General features: G+C 38.0%; 1 long non-coding RNA gene across 2 annotated transcripts in view; it reads right to left on the bottom strand.

Moving 5' to 3' along the window:
* LOC123251820 overlaps positions 1-11,323 on the bottom strand; it is a 39,666-nt gene that overhangs the window by 12,482 nt on the left and 15,861 nt on the right. Inside the window, exon 2 of one of the 2 annotated variants that reach the window (XR_006506514.1) lies at positions 10,796-10,999. The exons of the other annotated variant lie outside the window; for it this stretch is intronic. This is a non-coding gene — a long non-coding RNA (uncharacterized LOC123251820). The remainder of the gene's footprint in view (positions 1-10,795; positions 11,000-11,323) is intronic. 2 annotated transcript variants of the gene reach the window in all.

The raw sequence follows: 11,323 nt of genomic DNA, 5'->3' as shown, positions 1-11,323 counted from the left end.
CCTAGAGACGGGAGGTCCTAGGTTCAAATCTGGCTTCAGACATTTCCCAGCTGTGTGACCCTGGGCAAGTCACTTGACCCCCATTGCCTACCCTTACCACTCTTCTGCCTTGGAGCCAATACACAGTATTGACTCCAAGACGGAAGGTAAGGGTTAAAAAAAAAGTTTATGGCCAACATTTCTGAATCTAAATCTCCTATATAGATTGAGGGGCATTTCAATTTCCTAGGTATTGAGGCCCCATGCTCTAGCCCTCAAGCCTATTTCTTGGGAATCATCTGTTTTGAGGGTTACCTTGAGAGTAATCCTTCCAGCAGGAGAAGAAGAGTTCTTGATGAAGCTTGTCTCTTGGACAAAGAAGGCTCCATATGGATCCAGTAAGAACAGCAATGGTTAAAGCCACAAGTTTGCTACCATACTCACTATCACTATTATTATAGTGAATAATTACAGTGTAGATTTTATTGAGAAGTGGGTTGTCTATTTAACAACCTAAAATATTTTTGACTTATAGGGGGATTCTAAACCACAGAGAGGCACTACAAATCTTGAGGAGACTGTGAAAAGACTCTGTGGGAGAAAGAGATTTCATCATAATATAAAAAAGTTGCTCTGACGGTCACTGAAGTTCATTCACTTATAGGGAAAACTTTTGGGCTCTCCTGAGAACTTTGTGTGTTTTCAGTATTTGTTTATAGGTGACTTGGAGTACTTTTCACCTTCATCATTTTCTATGTGATGAAAAATGTTTTCCCCTACTCATATGCATCTACTATCTTTAGTGCTTGTATGGGAGTTAGGGATCCCTTTTATTCATATTTGTGAAATATGATGACTCAAATTCCATTAGGAAATTTTGCTAGAGTCAACTTTAGTAGGGGCCAGCAAGGCAAAAAGAAAAATGGCCCTTCTTTAGGTCATCGCCCAAGACCATATATCACCTGTATGACTCTAGAGATTTGGGAAACCTTGGGTCATGAGTTATAGGTCTTAAGAAAGGGCACCAACAAATATGTTCTGATCTTTACAATAATAAGAAAAGAATTTTATGGAGCAGCATCCATAAAACTATGTTATCTGATTATTGGGAAGACAGACACAGAAAATACCGATTCCATTTATCGTAGCATTATTTGTTAATGTAAAAGTGAAATCTGGAAGATAATTAAAATATCTAACAATTGGGGCATGCCAGAAAGTATTTTATATATTCATAATATAATGGAATAGTATAAAGATGTGACAAGATGTTGTTAAAAAGCCAGCATAGTTGTCCTATCTGCTTTGGAGCCCCATCTCATGAACTCAACTCTAGGTCTTGTCCTCACTACTTTTGTACCCTGGTTTCTCTTGAATATTTTAGGATGGGAGAGAAACTGACCTTGTAAAGAGAGTGTCACAGTTCTCTGGGAACTCAAGTCGATAAACCACAGGGAATCCTTGTTCACTGGTGGACAAAGCAATCCAATTGGGTCCCCAATTACAAATATATTGGGATGAATCAGCAGAAGGTTAAAGGGCACAGGGAATACCTGAGAAGTCATTAGGGACATTTCATTTGTAGGATTTCATCTATTCCAAAGCAAATAGCTGCAAAGTTCATTTTTTGTTTTATTGGTATTTGAAAGTTAAAAATTGAATCATAAAATTAAAAACTAAGGAAATTTAGTGGAGGTTATTAGAATGTTCCATCATGAATAATAATAGCTGACTTTATATAGGGCTTACTATGTGCCAGGCACTTACTAAGTGCTAATCGCTTTACAATTATTATCTCAGGAGGTAGCTGGGTAGCTCAGTGGATTGAGAGTCAGGCCTAGGGATGGGAAGTCCTAGGTTCAAATCTGGCCTCAGACACTTCCCAGCTGTGTGACCCTGGGCAAGTCACTTAACCCCCATTCCCCACCCTCACCACTCTTCCTCCTAGGAGCCAATACACAGAAGTTAAGGGTTTAAAAAACAACAATAACAAAAAAAAAACAATGATTATCTCATTTGACCCTCTCAACAACCATGAGAAGTAAATGCTATTATAAATCCCATTTTACAATTGAGGAAACTGAGACAAATTATGGTTAAGGAATTTGCCCAGAGCTAATGTTTCTGAGGCCAGATTTAAACCCACGTCTTTCTGACTTTAGGTCCTGCACTCTATCCACTGCACCACCTGGCTACTTCTCATTATGTTTCAGATTTTTCTGTTTTGGTGATTGTATTTAAAAAAACAACAACACTTTTACCTTCTGCCTTAGAATCATGCTAAGTATTGGTTCTAAAGCATAAGAGTGATAAGGGCTAGGCAATTGGCATTAAGTGACTTGCCCAGGGTCACTTTCCACAGTATGGAAGTGTCTGAGGCTACATTTGAACCCAGGACCTCTTGTCTCTAGGCTTGGCTCTCTATCCACAGAGCCACCTGTAGTATTTTTTAAAACAAGACAATTAACGAAGATAATCAACATTTGAAAGCATTTACAGTATACCTAGCACTGTACCCAAGGAAAGATACAAAGTTTGAATAAAAAAGGTTTCTGCTCTAAACTCCTAGTCTAGTGTGGTAATTGTACTGATACAGATAGAGGGATCATTTTTTTTATTTAATAGGTTGTATAAAGATGGACTATGAGAACTTATTGAAGTATGAATAAAGAAAATGATATGGGAGAGAAGTAGAGAAATATGTGCCCAACTACTCAAAAGAGAAGTTTGGTTCATTCATTCATTCAGTCACCTTATGTTTATTAAGCACGTGAATTGTGCCAGCTACCCTTTGTGTAAAGGAGCTGGGATGGGGAGATTCAAGGAAAACTAAGAAATGGGTCTCACCTTCTTGAATATTCTGTCCATGCTGTCTTCAGGCTCAGAAGTTCCCTGTACTTAAATTCCATGACAGATCTGGGATTAGTGGGAAATCCCACTAATGACACATCTGTGCCTGGCCTTCCCATGGGACTCTTGGTCATGTCCTCTCCTAAGTTCCCCCCAGATAGCCCTCCCCAATGTGCTGAGAACCTTCTCTGCTTTATTCTGATATTCCCAGGATACCAGTGTGGAGCATGTCAGTTATCTGTCATCTCTTGCTCTTGCTTATATTTCTTTGATGACTATCCACTTTGCTTTGATAATTCTCTGTTCCTCTCATGCCATCAGCCTCTCCATTGCTGTTTGAATGATTTTTATTTTCAATTCTTCAGACTTTACCAGAAAGGGGTGTTAAAAAAAAGGTGGAGGGGCAGCTGGGTAGCTCAGTGGAGTGAGAATCAGGCCTAGAGATGGGAGGTCCTAGGTTCAAACCCGGCCTCAGCCACTACCCAGCTGTGTGACCCTGGGCAAGTCACTTGACCCCCATTGCCTATCCTTACCACTCTTCCACCTATGAGACAATACACCGAAGTACAAGGGTTAAAAAAAAAAAAAGGTGGATCTTTGTTTCAGGGAGAATCTTGGGGTCTTTTTTTAAAAAAAATTTTAATGTCATTCAAAATCCACTTTCATATTGGTCACTGTTGAAGAGCAAACTCATACATAGCCCAAACCCCCAAATGCGACCATAAAGACAATGATGCGAAAGATGACTCCAATAGTTCTTTTTCTGGAATTGGATAGCATTCCCCATAATAAGTCCTTCAGGATTATCTAAGATCTGTGGTGGCAAACCTATGGCATGCATGACAGAGGCACTCAGAGCCCTCTGTCTGGGCACATGCACTGTCCCCCCAGCACAGAGTTCACCAGAGTTTGTTACTAGAAAGCCAGAGGGACGAAGGGCTGGGCTGCTCCTCTCCCTCTTGCCTGAGGACATTTCTCACATCACCCTTCCCTCTAAAAGGTTTGCCATCACTGTCCCACATCATTGTATTGCTGAGAGTAGTCAGAAGCCTGGGGTCCTTAAATTAGCTTTGCAATAATCCATTCCTTTCCTTTGCTTAATTTGGAGATCACCTCCCTGACCATTTAGAATGTTTTAATAAGATAGCTATTAAATATATATATATATATATTCATATGGCTATAGATAGAGCTATTTGTGTTTATATATATATACACACACACACACAGAGAAATATCTTGTACATATACACATATAGTAGGAAGGGTTTGGGGAAATTGATTACCCTCTCAATTGGTAAATTGAGGCACAGCACAGCTGATGGCACAATGTCCCTTCTAATAATATTTGGGAGAATGTCATCATACTTCCTAAAGGGACAACAGAGTTTAGACAGGTAAGGAACATTTTATGGTCTCTGTTATTTGTTCCTTCTTTTCTGTGGTTAAACGAGCTAGACTGGGCAGGGACCAAGTCCCCTCTCCAACAACATTGTAACTACACAGTACCTTCTCTCTCTGTTTTCAGCTTCCTTTTCCATTAGAATGTGACATCCTTAATTAAGGGCAGCAACATTTTTTTCATCCATGTTTTTGTATTAACAATGGTTAGCACAGTGCCTGGCACTGAGTAAGCACCTAAAATGCTTCTTGAACTGACTTTATTATGAATCTTATCCAAGATATTCTAAAATATTTTTGGTCTTGAGGCAATAAGCTCGTTGTTATTTGTAACTAAGAATCCAAAAACAGCTTTTCTTTTCTTTTCTTTTTTTTTTTTGAGGAAGAGGAACCTGTATTTTTATTTTTTTTTTAGTTTTCTTGATCATTTTAATTTATTTGTTTATTTGTTTATTTTTATTTAGAATATTTTCCCATAGTTACATATTTCATGTTCTTTCCTTTTCCTTCAAACTCCCCTGAACCCCCTTAGCCGACACACAATTCCACTGGGTTTTACATGTATCATTAAGACCTAATTCCATATTATTGATAGTTGGACTAGAGTTATCATTTAGCATCTACATCCTCAATAATATCCCCATTAGCCCATGTATTCAAGCTGTTATTTTCTTCTGTGTTTCTCCTCCCACGGTTTTTCCTCTGAATGTGGCTAGTTTTCTTTCTCATAAGTCTCTCAGCCTGGATTCTTGCATTGTTGCTAGTCCATCACATTCGATTTTACTACAGTGTATCAGTCTCTGTGTACAATGTTCTTCTGGCTCTGCTCCTTTCACTCTGCATCAATTCCTGGAGGTCATTCCAGTTCACATGGAATTCCTCCAGTTCTTTATTCCTTTGAGCACAATAGTATTCCATCACCAACAGATACCACAATTTGTTCAGCCAGTCCCCAATTGAAGGACATTCTCTCATTTTCCAATTTTTTGCCACCACAAAGAGCGAGGCTATAAATATTTTTGTACAAGTCTTTTTTTTTATTATCTCTTTGGGGTATAAACCAAACAGTGCTAAAAACAACTTTTCAAAAAATGCTGAACCTAAGTTAAGGAATGGCTTATCAGAACTTTGCCCTAAATTTGGACTTCTCTCCCATTGCACTACAACACTAGTCTTCAGTTCCAGCCAAATAGGCTTAACCGTCACCTGAATACTGCTCGAGCTTTTGAGCCTCATCACCTTTGCCCTGGCCATTCTACTTGCCCATAATGTCTTCCTTATTTGACCTTCAAAGCTCAGTTGTTACTCATTTCTTTCTGAAACTTGCCCTGACCACCCCAGCTGAAGTGAGCTCTTCCTTCTGTAAACTGAATAACTCTGAGTAAATTAAGTCAACTAAGTTTAGTAAACTTAGTAAAGATGACTTATTCCCTTCTCCTTATTCCATTGAGCTCCAGGAGAGGCAGTGTTGTATAGTGAAGACTAAGGTTTTGTAATCACAAAGATCTGAGTTCAAATTCTCCACAAGGCTAGTGGAGTATCTTTGATACTTATTATCAATATAACTATGAGCAAGAAATTTAATCTCTCTGAGTATTTCCCACACCTATAAATTGGAGATAATACTAGCTGAGAGAGTTGCTATGAGAGTTGAAGTAGGAAAATCATATAAATCATTAAAATGCTATATAAATGTCAGCTTTAATTATGTGGCCATGGACCATCCTACAACAAGCTTTTTTTTAGCACCTAAAAGAAACTGTATTGGGTGCTGAGGATAGAAATACAAAAGTGAGACTGTCCCTGCCCTTTGGAGCTTCCATTCTATTCAGGAGCAGCACTTGGAATAGGGCCTTAAACATGATCTATACTCTATAAATATTTATAAAATGTATGAATGAAAATTAATATTTTAAAACACATTAAGGTATGTATTTTTTTTTAAAACAACCCTTACCTTCCATTTTAGAGTCAATATTAAATATTGGTTCTAAGGCAGAAGAGAGGTAAGGGCTAGGCAATGGGAGTTAAGTGACTTGCCCAGGGTCACATGGCTAGGAATGGTCTGAGGCCAGATTTTAAACCAAGACCTCCCCTCTCCAAGCCTGTCTATTTGCTGAGCCACCTCGTTGTTCCCTTGAGATATTAATATTAAAAATATTAATATATTTTATTACTTAATATACAATTAATATTAAAATATTTTTAAAAACCCAAAAAACACATTAAGAGGAAACTACAAGTAATAACAGATGATGTTTATAGAGCATTTCCAAGTATCCAGATGATTTTTTTCATGTATGTTTTTTCATTCAAACATTGTAATTATTCCTGACACCACTGATATTATCCCCATTCCACAGATGAGTAAAATGAGGCATATAGAGGTCAAATAATCTGCCCATAGTTGCTTAGATAAGAAGTGTCGGAGTCAGGATTAGAATCCACCTTCTCACTTCCTAACTGTGTGACCCTGGCCAAGTCACTTAACTCTGATTGCCTATACTTACCCCTCTTCTGTTTTAGAATGGATACTAAGATAGAAGGCAAGAGTTTTTTTTTTTAAGCATCCAATTCCTCTTGACCAGATTGCCTCTCTATAGTAGAGAATGTTGGAGAGTAAGCAAGATGCCAAGCGTGAGGAAGCCTTCTACATTTCTTCCATCACTGGCCTGGTACACTGATGGAGGCTCAGTTATTGCTCTAAATTTAGAATCAAATATAACTAACATTCCTCTCTTTATCTATGAATGAATCAAAAATAGCATAGCTGCTTCTCTAGCCAGGGCTAATTAAAGTTCATACTTGGGATCTCTTGGGAAGCTTTGTAATTAGCCTTTCTATCAGTAGACACATAATTTGGGCTTTCTGTGAGTCAAATAAAGAAGGAAGAGGGAAAAAAAAATCCCACCCCTTAGATCTGGAACAGTGATCACAATGGACTGTTCATTTGTGTGTGATTTATGAAAGCTGGAATTAATGGACGATTGACCAGCATCAGATTTCTGGGGACTTTATCTTGTTTTTTCTAGGCAACTTCTCATAAACTTGGTAGTATCGAAAGCAGCAAGATGATACTGGGCATAAGTCTGTTTACAGAGCTATTAATAAATGCCATGGGGCAACTCCAGAAAGGGGGTCAACTCCAACTGCTTTTACTTATCATTTGCTGAAAACAATCCCCAACTTAATTGGGAAAAAGTCCAGTTACCAACTCTGACAGTCAGAGTTGAGTTTAGCAAAGGGATCCAGTGAGGAGAAGGGAAAATGAAAATGATCCCCTCAAAAGACAAGTGACAGAAATAAGGAGACCTTAGAAAAATTGTCATCAGTTCTTTGGGAAAGAATTTTCTTTTTCTTGAGGGGGAGTTTTTTTTTAAAAGGCGTACCAAGGGGACAGCTGGGTAGCTCAGTGGATTGAGAGTCAGGCCTAGAGATGGGAGGTTCTGGGTTCAAATCTGGCCTCAGACACTTCCCAGCTGTGTGACCCTGGGCAAGTCACTTGACCTCCATTGCCCACCCTTACCACTCTTCCACCAAGGAACCAATACACAGAAGTTAAGGGTTTAAAAAAATAAAAAAAATGTGTTCTGAAATAGCAAGACTGATAAGATATTGGCAATTTAAAATAAAAAAGGCTTTTATAAGATATTGGCAATTAAAAAAATAAATAAAAGGGAATGGAAACTTTTTTGTATATGTGCTCAGAGTCAAGCTTTCAGTCTGGAGTACTGGATTGACTGAGAGTTGGGAGAAGAGCTGTAACTATGGTAGGGCAACATGGGCTACGCCTCAGGGCACTGAAAATTAGAAGGCAAAAAAAAAACTTTAAAAAACTATCTTACTTTGTTCAGAGACAATTGTAGGTAGCATTTAATTAGCAAGAATAATAAATCAAGAGGCTTCTAAATAGAGTATTGTTAAAAACACTCAGCATAATATGGGTTACTCTTTTTGTTGTTGTATTTTTTTTATTTAAACCCTTACCTTCCGTCTTAGAGTCAATACTGTATTGGATCCATGGCAGAAGAGTGGTAAGGGTAGGCAATGGGGGTCAAGTGACTTGCCCAGGGTCACACAGCTGGGAAGTGTCTGAGGCCAGACTTGAACCTAGGACCTCCCGACTCTAGGCCTGACTCTCAACCCACTGTACCACCCAGCTGCCCACTGTTGTTGTCTTTTGAGAATTTAATAATCATCAAAATCCCCAAACATTTCAAGATACAAAGAACAGGGAAGAAAATGATCAGAATCTGAGAAACTGAACTTAACTGTTGGGAAAACTGGAAATCAGTCTGGCAGAAATTAGGTTTAGACCAGTATCTCAAAGCATATAGCACAACAATCTCCAAATAAATATATGACCTAGCTATAAAGACATAAAATGAGAGAGAGACAGAGAGAGAGAGAGAGAGAGAGAGAGAGAGAGAGAGAGAGAGAGAGAGAGAACATTTTCTATGTAGCACGGGAGAATAGAGAATTAGCCTTGAAACCAAGAAGATATGGCCTCAAAATCTCAATTGACACATACTGACTGAGTGACCTTGGGCAAATCATTTAATCACTCAATGCTCTAGATAATTTACTAAAATTGTAAGTTTCGGGAAATGGGTAAGCCTGGATTGGGAAACAAGAGTTTCCTTTCATAGAGAGTCCCATATACGAATGAAATGATAGATCTAGTTTCTATTCCTACTCCAATCCTAAACAAATTGCTTCAGGGAAGGAGATGCTCTTGACAATTGTGTATGGGGGAGGAGTTCTTGAATAAACCAGAGATAGTGATGGAGAGCACAGATAGAGATAAAATAAATAATTTTTGAATACAAAACCCCAAAAACTTATTTACTTAAATTTTGTTTTCATTTTTGGCTCCAAATTCTCTCCCTTTTTCCCATCACCCCAAATTGAAAACTTTTTAAAGAAACAAAATCATGCCACTGTTGGAGAAAACCTTTGCAGCAAATATCTTTGATAATCAAGATATGTAGGGAATTTATCTAAATATATAAAAATAAGGGTTATTCCCTATTAGATAAGTGGTAGATAAATAGAAGAATAAATAAATTATTTTTCTTAGAACAAGACAGATAAGCAATCCAAAAAACCCCACATAAAAATGCTACTAATTAGAGAAATGATAGTGGAATCCTAAAGCTGCTCTAAATTACATTTCTCTTATTATTAATGACTATGTTTTTAAATGAGTACTGACAGTTTGGATTTCCTTATTTTGACAACTCTTTTCTTATCCTTTGACCGTTTAACTATTGGAGTTCCATTTATCTAAAGCAGCTCCATAGTTGTTGTTGTTGTTGTTGTTTAAGAATTCTTTAGTTTCCATTCTAGAATAAATAATGACTATTGGTTCCAAGACAGAAGAGCAGTAAGGGTTAGGAAATGGGGATTAAGTGATTTACCCAGGGTCACATCTAAGCAGTTTCTGAGACCAGATTTGAACCCAGGACCTCCCTTCTCAAGGTCTGGCTCTCAAACTCCTATTCCTCAATTCCCCTCAATTCTTTGCTCCCACAGTTTCCTAAGAACTCTAGGTTTGGATCCAGAAGAACTGGGTTTAAATCTCAACTTCATCATTTGCTGGTATGGCTTTGGATGAGCCACCTCCTTCCTCTGGGCCTCAGTTTCCTCATTTGTAAAATGAGGAATTTGTGTCCTTTAGGGGACCAGAAGGCACATGTAAGAGTCAGGCGTCATGCATATATCTGTAAAGGGACAGAAATAAGAAATGGAATTCTGAACTTAGGGAACAGGTAATAGACCAGTTCATAGAGCAAATGTACTTCACAAAGCCTGTGGACTTCTATTTTCAGTTGTTAAACTATTAAAAAAAGAGTAACATGAAATAAACCCAGAAAGGCATGTTGTAGCCAGAGCGGATTTCCTATTATATATCAAGCTGAATAGTTTTTTTTCTCCTGGAGGCAATGAGGAGTCACTGAAGATCTGTGAGCAGAGGAGTGATGTGGTCATCCACATGTAGGAGGAACATGATTTTGTCAGCAGTGTAGAGGAAAAATTATAGAGGGGAGATATGGGAAACAGGGAGACGAATTATGAGGCTACTGCAATAGCCCAGGTAGTAGTTGATAAGAGCCTGAATAAAGGTAGCAACCCTGTGAGGCTTTTATTGACTCAGTTGTTCTATCTGTAAATGGGAACATATAATATCCTTTTGTTAAGAAGTGCAGACAAGATGATGTAAATGAAGATCTCATGTAAATGTATAAACTATCATATATTTTGGTCCTTATCTGATCAGTATTATTTGGGGGGGGGAGAATTCCACTTTTCTCTTTTTATTATTTCATATTTTATCTCCCCATTATATCTAAAAACAATTTTAACACATATTTTTCTGAAATCATGAGATCTAAATGATCTCTCTCCCTCCCTTCCCATCCCCTTTCTTGAGATGATAAGCAGTTTGATCTGGGTTATATGTGAATGACCTGGGAAAACACTTCCATTTTGTTATGAGAGAATACTCATATAAAACTAAAACCCCCAAATAAAATAAAGTGGAAAATTGTATGCTTTGATCTACCTTTGGACTCAGTTCTTTCTCCGGCGGTGGATAGAATTTTTTGTCAGAAGTCTTTCAGAGATGGGGAGATCCGTTTTTTCACAAACCAATTGAACATCTTTAACACTTCAAAGGCAGGCTTGGAGTGGAGCTTCTGGAGTGAGATGCTATGGGGCGTGCATGCTCACAAATGCTGCCCTGATTGGCCCCAAGAGGCTTGTTTTGCTGAAATGAAATGAGATGAAATTCTGTATAAAGAATGGCACAGAGGTCCAGTCAAAAGACAATGGGAGGAAAATCATACACCACGATCAGGTGGGATTTATACCAGGAATGCAAGGTTGGTTCAACATTAGGAAAACCATCCACATAATTGACCATATCAACAGTCTAACAAACAAAAATCACATGATTATCTCAATAGATGCTGAAAAAGCCTTTGACAAAATACAGCATCCATTCCTATTGAAAACACTGGAAAGTATAGGAATAGAAGGACCTTTCCTAAAAATAATAAACAGTATATACCTAAAACCATCAACAAACATC

This window comes from Gracilinanus agilis, chromosome 6 (genome assembly GCF_016433145.1).
Source record: "Gracilinanus agilis isolate LMUSP501 chromosome 6, AgileGrace, whole genome shotgun sequence".
NCBI lineage: Eukaryota > Metazoa > Chordata > Mammalia > Didelphimorphia > Didelphidae > Gracilinanus > Gracilinanus agilis.
Note: the sequence above shows the minus strand (reverse complement) of the source record. Positions and strands in the feature narration are given on the sequence as shown.